We start from the raw sequence: 7735 nt of genomic DNA on the forward strand, positions 1-7735 counted from the left end.
TTGCAAATGATTACTAACCTTGCTAGTAATGATGTGAGAATGGATGGAGTACAAAGAGGAACGTTGCATATCATTAGTACCAATCTACCTCACTGCATTTGTACGCAAGGCTCTTACCTAGGAAGTCAGTTGGCAAAATTCATGGTTTTTTAATTTTAAAATGATGATAAAAATACACATTTGTGCTGCACAGAAATGTTTCTCAAATATCAAGTCCACTTGGGGATTTTACAATTATGAAAACTTGAAAACAGTTGTTGCTAATCATTTCTCAAACACTCAGCAGAAAGTATTTTTATTACAGTGTTTTAGCATGACTGACCTCAGTGTATCATTTAATTATTTATTACAAGTGTCACACAAACCACTGAAAAATATAATTTCAAAGTAAAAGTTTGCTTTCAGTTTAACTCTGCGCCAGAAGACACAGGAAAAAAATCGAGACTGTTATCGTTACCCAATAATAGTAGAAAATTAGTATAAATGAGGATGATGACTATATATTCTGCAGGAACTTATCTTGGAAAACAGGCATTAATTAATTTATGAAATGAGAGTTTTTCCACTAGGATCAGGCATCAGTTTGAATATGTATAAATATTGGCTTTTGCATCATGTAAATGGTTGATTTTTTTTTTCTTTTAAATTTTACAGTATCAGTGATTAAACCCATCTGGTATGAGTGCAGTGACCTCTTTGGTTTGTGTTGTGTTGTTTTTCTCTCCACACAAGGAGAATAAGTACAAAATGAATGTGAAGTATGTTCCTGAGAGATGCACACTACTGAAATCAAAAGATGGGCACTGTATGTAATGAAAACCTTTTGGTCAGTTGTCTTTCAGACCTCCAGTCTCTGAGTTTGAAGGCTCTGCTCTAGTTTTTCAAAAGACATTCCAAAACAAAAACAAAACAAAAACAAACAAACCAAAAACAAACAAACAAAAAAACCCCAACCACATATATATATATATATGTATACAATGTGTTCTTCCATAATTTCACCTGTTTGCTAAATGAATTCTCCTTTCTTTGCTGTGTTTCTTCCAGTTCTAGCCTGAGAGATGTCTAGTTTGGCTTTTCAACTTCGATTTATCATTTTATTCCTCCTAGCCACTCTTTTGGTTCTTCCCAGTGAAAGAGTGGCATGAAAGGGTTTAGGTAATAATCTTGTAATGGATTGCTGTGCCGGAATGAAACCTCATTTATTTTTTTTCCAAGGACTCCCTGGGAATCCTTTTGCCACAGCCTTTTTTCTCCCCAAGAAGATTACACAAAAGTGTTCTTGTGGCCATTCATTGTGTCAGTCTGAGTGGACAACCTGATTCCTATCAGTTCCCATGGCTGGAGCCGTGATTCCCAGAAAACACACCATCAGCACAGCACTTCTTAGAACCGCTAGAATTAATTCCAAATGCTGAGCCAGAGGTGCCTGTGTTTCAGTAGTGTGTCAATAATCCCAATACATACACAAATCTGTAGAGATTTGGATCATTCCAGACGACTGATGTCATGTAATTGTCTTCTTCCTATTAATTATTCCAATTGTAATTTTATTGTTAATATATTTGTGTGAATCTGAGTATTTATTTCCCTGTGGCAACTGTTTTTTGTAGGCAAAAATGCCTTTATATAAAGTTTTACCTTTCTCTTTTAGAATATGTAATATATATCTGAATATATGTCTAAACAGTTATTTTAAATTGTAAATCTTTATAATCAAGAGTCCTTGAAAAACTATAGAAAGTAAAAAATATTTTTAAAGTACCAAAGAGGCAACATTTTGTTTTTCTTACTACTCTCCTTACATATCATGATATAATTTGTTTAGCAAATCCAGTTTTCTGGAAGTAAATCTACATTTCAGCGAATCTAATCTCTATAGAATAAGCATGTTCTACAGGAATTAACTAATTTTAATTGAATACTTTTAAAAATTATTTTAAGTAAAAATGAAGGGGGTTTATGTATTGACCATCATAATACAGCTGAAATATCTAGAAAACAAACTTACTTAAAGAAATAGTTCTCTCCTGCTTGAATCTTTAAGAGAGAAGAACCGCATAGTGTAATAGCAGCTGTTCAGCAACACCTATTATTTACTTTCATTACATCACTAATATGAGGCACTCTGTCGTTAAAATGAGAGTTAGGAATTGGCTCTCCTGACTTGCTTCTTAGCATTCTGTAATTTTGCTGAGGATATGATCTCATCCAGCTCTCCACACCAAATAAGAATCTGGAGTGGTTGATGAGCATGTTAGTTTTCCTTCTGATATAGTATCCAACTTTATTAAATGGCTGAAAGAAAACCTTCAGCTTAATTTATAGAGAAAGCTTGAATATTGTTTTCTTAGAACTATGGATGGACGATAGTATCTTCAGCAATGCCATTTCTATACCAGTTAGTCTTTTATTTTGTCTCTTTGGCATGTTAGGGTCCCAATCTTGCATTCCTGGCACTCAAAGCTCCTCATAAGTGGATCCAAACAGGGAAGCATTCCAGCGCAATACATGAGAGACCCTTTAACTTCATAGAGGACACGCAGAAAAATATTGAAATACTAAATTAACACTACATCAGGTTATAGAAAGGAACTCTCTCTCTGGTAAGAAGTGCTAGACCCACCTGTCAGCCACCTGTGCCTAAGGCAAAACCAGGAATTCTTAACCTAGAAAAGTTACTGCTGACAGCAAGTGGCTATGCATTATTTATTTATTGTTTATTAAAATTAATGTACTAACACCAAAAAAGCTTGGCTTTTGCAAAGGCGTGGAACGGTTGTATATTTCTTTCTAACAGTATGTATGATGTTATCAGAAGGCTGATGACTGAAATGTAAGAGCCGTCAATCAGAGAGTACAGCAAGTAATTTCATTGATATTTTTGTACTGCCTTAATTAGATATAGGGTTTTTAAGTGATTTAGTTAAGCTGATGCAACATCCTGTAATGGACATAGCCTTGCAGATGGAGGGATGTTCATAGCATGTAAGTAATCATAGTAAATTACAATAATATCTCTTATACTAGTAAATTAAATAAAGGCTCTTAATCAATTGCATCACAATCTGATTGAAAGTTCTCCTTCTACTTATCTGTGCAGGAAAAGTGGATATTCTAGTCTGGAAAAGTCATGGATCAGGCAGTAAGTCATTGCAGAATAGCTTGTTCTGCAATAGCAATTCCAGTCGATTTTCCAGTGTAGAAAAGCCCTTAGTCCACAGCTCCAAACTCCTGTTTGTGCCAGAAGATTTTGTCTTTAGAGAATAGTATGAATTTGGTTCTGTTCAATTCTTTAAGGCACAGATTCAGCACAGAACTCCCTTTGGGATCAAAGGAGCAACTTTCTTATGAGAGACTGAGAGAGCTGGATCTGTTTCACCTGGAAAAGCTGAGAGGCGATTGTATAAATATTCATAAATATCTCAAGGGTGGGTGTCAAGGGGATGGACCAGACTCCTTTCAGTGATATCCAATGATAGGATGAGGGGCAATGGGCACCGACTGAAGCACGGGAGGTTCCATCTGAATATGAGGAGAAACTTCTTCACTTTGAGGCTGCCAGAGCCCTGGAACAGGCTGCCCGGAGAGGTTATGGAGTCTCCTCTGGAGACATTTAAACCTGCCTGGACACATTCCTATGCAACTTGCTCTAGATGTACCTGCTTTAGTAGGTGGGTTGGACTAGATGATCTCCAGAGGTCCCTTCTGACCGCAACCATTCTGTGATCAATACATGAGATCACCCAGGGCGAGCTTGTATTATAGAAATTTGTATTCATAGTTTTATTAACCAAGCATTTAATTAACACCTTGTAGCTGTGAGCTATGTACATTCTTGCCTGTGGGACATCTTTGTGATTCTTCTAGGCCCGTACCTTCTAGAGCCCAATCCTAAACCAGCAGATAGAAAGTTGCCTGGAAGAAGATCCATCAAGCCAAACTCAGGACAGTCCGTCACTCTCATTGCCAACAACCCTGCAACAAGACAAACCAGAGCAATGTCTCTCACCTTCCTTCATGGCCAAATACAGAAGATGGATTCCACCAGTGAGATCCAGCTGAGACATTGGAGTTTGCTCTGAGTGCAGAGAAATGAGCACTCTATAAATATACAGAAAGACTTTGAAAAATGTTTGAATGGACTAAAAACATGTCCTGGAAAGGCAGCACAAAGAAGTCTTCACAGAAGGCGAGTTAACAGTCTCTCTGCATCCAGAACTATTTATACAGCAATTGGGTAAGACATGTTTTGGGCTGGATCCATGTTTATATTTGAATCATGATTTTTCTCTTCTCCAGTAAAATAAATTAGCAAACCACGATAAGACATCTATGCTATTTCTTTTTTATTTGATTTACTTATTTTCACTGAGCCTTAGGACCCTCAAAAGCAAAGTTTGCCATTTATCCAAAATTACATCACAGTGCCCCTGGCATTTTTGTTGTGTGGACCAACTAACGTGAGCAGCTTAATTAAAATCACCAAGTGCATTTTAAAGCATGACATAAAGTTGATTTTAATCTAGCCTTTCAAAAATGAAGCAGAAGCCTTTTAATCAACTGCCCCACCCTTTTCATTATTTATATGGCCCACAGTATTCAGTGTCAGAATAGACTACTATGTCATCCTCTTGCATCATTTTCCCCAGGCATTATTAAATAGTTAATAACAAAAGTCTAAAGTCCATCACGAGTTTTACCTGTTGGCATAAATCCGGGCCCCTGACAGCACTGGTGTAGCATTCATATAAATGAAAGAACAGATTTTGGCTCAAGTATTTTTAATGTAGAGCAGCTGGCATTTTTGGGTTTAAAGAGCAAAATCACACCTGAGTTTTCATGCTTTCTAGGATTTTGCAAACAAAAGGAAAACAGAAAATAAACAGGACATTTTGCTTTTTGAAAGCCAGAAGAAATGGTGCATCTGTTTCCAAGACTGCTGTGCTCAAGCTGTCACATGAACATGGAATAGGAGACATTCTTGCTTTCCAGTTATGTTTTAGCGCAAATGCCTTCCATTTGTTTGTTTCAACATATTTTCCCTTTAGCACATTTTTTAAAACAGAATTTTTCCTAATAGCTTGTTTATTCACTGTTCAGTTAAAACCAGATTTGGATTTTTGCAGGCATATGGCTGTTTACAAATCAATTCATTAGGGATTATTACTGCTTCTATGGAATAACATGCAGCTACCTGGGAACTTACCACTGCTGACAAGTTGCTTTGATCAGATTCCTCCTGGACAGACCATAAGAGCAGCTGATTTCTGGGAGTTCCCAGAGAGAGTGATGGGATGGCTGTGGTGTACCCATAGTCTTCTATTAAATAGCCTTCTTATTTATTTAGCTGCTACATAAGCACTTCAGCCCAGATTTTAATTTGATTCCCATTCCTAGCAAGGAAAAATGGAGCAAAATCTTCTGATAAGGTATGCAGTGAAGAAAGGGAAAAAGCATACATATGCTTTTACGTATTTTGTATATTATTTATTCTACTGATACAGTTATTGATATATGAGAAACACGTAACAAGCAGTTTAAAATCTTGGCACTAAGATAAATGCACATTTTTTGCTCTGTATAGCTCTTTAGTTGTGCGGTATAGTGATAACAACAGTTTTTGATCCAGACAGATTCTTCTTCAGCAGCTACAGACAGACTTTGAAATTGGGATCAGACGGCTCAAACAGACCATTTCATAGCACAGCTTCCTCCAAAAGTACACTGATAAGAGTATGTGTTTATAATAGGAGGCGATCCTAAGGGAACTCTTTGGTAACAGGCTATCTTTTAAAACAAACAAAATCTGAAAGTGTTTCATTACCTATCATACTTGTTTTATCAAGGATAACCGAAATCATAGTGCTAAATTCAACAGCTTCAAAGTAGTCATCTTCTTTTCCCTGCTATCTGTGGTGCCCTCTACTGCACGTCTTTATAGACGCAAGACAAACATTGAGATAACTGCATTGGTTACACTGCTTTTTTTTTTTCCACATTTTTTTCCATCTGAACATTTAATAATGGCTCATTATTTGTTTTACTAATAATTTTCCTTCTAACGCATATAAAAATCCAGTCACTATTTGCAATTGAAATGTGTTTGGTTGGTTTTGTGTTTGTTTTGGTTTGCAAGCAGAGGTTAGAAAGGGAAAATATGAAAGAGGGCTGTAGGAAATGAACCTGCTAGTTCATTTACTGTTGGTAGTTCATTTACTAGTCATAGTCGAGGTACTAATTTATGTGGTTATAAATATGCATATGTGTATATATATGTGTCCAATATTAAAGTTGGAACATGAAAATTGTTATTATTGTTGCTTGTTTTTCAATCTGTGTTTTGTTAACTTGGGTATAAGCGTGGAGTATTTTGGTTGTGCTTTTTTATAGTTGCTGTTTGCTGCTATGAAGAAGAGACAGGTCATTAAATTAGCTTCTCACAAGCTGATGTATGTAGTTTTGTTTGCAATTTGTTGCTAGGGGCATGATATAATTTTGTCAGTTCTATATCAAACAAAAATCTTTTGATTTTGATGTTGAATTGTTGGAAAGAGCTACAGAGATTTTACATAAATATTTCCGGAGTGATCTCAAGGTACCCAAAGGCCAAAGACTTAAGATGAAAGAGCTGAACATTTCAATTTATCTGTTAACTGAAGCACCTTGGTTTTATATCATCATAGCCTGAGGTTTTCCTTGAATAAATCAATGCATGAATTTTTTAATTACCTTCCCAACCTGGATTTGGACTACTTAGTCTTACAGGTACTGAAGAAGAAAGGTTCAGGGGTAGTAGCTAATGGGACAGCAAGAGAAATCATCTGCCTCCAACATTTTAAACACTACATCACCTAATTCGCTAACAAGTCTAAACATCACAACATTTGAATTGCTGTTGGCAGCGAGCTAGATACAGCACAGCTTCCAATATTACTGACTGTTGTGTATAAAAGATGGTGTTATCAACCGTGGGCTTTAAAAAATTTTCTCTAGAAAGGACGAGCCTTTAAGATATTTATCTCCTAAGCAACTGCTAACACTCTCAGAATGACCACTACCAGGCAGTCAACTACGATGACGTAGTTAGGAGTTGAAGATACATTTTGACTTATCATAACTGCAAAGGTAAGAGCAGTTTAAATTCCTAGGATTTGGGGTTTTTTCACCATCGAGCTGCCAGTGAAGGAGCCCTGATCTCTGCACTTAAAACCCACTGAAGAAACCAAGCGTGTGGTTCTGCTCTGGGAGCACCCCGGGCTGTTTGAGCAGTGACGGGGACACCGGTGCGTTCTTCTGGCCTTCACAAGCTCTCCCAGAAGTACCGCATTTTCCTTTTAAAAATACAAAAAAATTCAACTTTTTGAAGTGAGAGGACGATTTTGAAGCGACGCCCTCTGGCCGAGGATGCCACGTGAATCATAAAAGTCTTGGTTCAGCCATAAGTCTTGCAAAATTCAGCATTTTTCTTCTTAAATCTTGGCTTCCTTGGGAGCTGGTGATTCATGACTCTTAGACCTGGGGGTTTATTGTTCGTTTGGAACACAGGTTTTTAACAGTGTACTGAGAAAGATTTGAAAACATGCAAAGTTTATTCTAAAACATCTCGATGCTGAAGGCAAATACTTAAAATAGTCTTAAATATTTAATCTTCATAAAATTCAAATGGCATTTTGAGGAAGGAAGCTGATTTTTCAACACTTGTAGTTGGACTGGAGCTTTCAGCTTTTTTTTT

The sequence above is a fragment of the Patagioenas fasciata genome, chromosome 16, assembly GCF_037038585.1.
Source record: "Patagioenas fasciata isolate bPatFas1 chromosome 16, bPatFas1.hap1, whole genome shotgun sequence".
Taxonomy (NCBI): Eukaryota; Metazoa; Chordata; class Aves; order Columbiformes; family Columbidae; genus Patagioenas; species Patagioenas fasciata.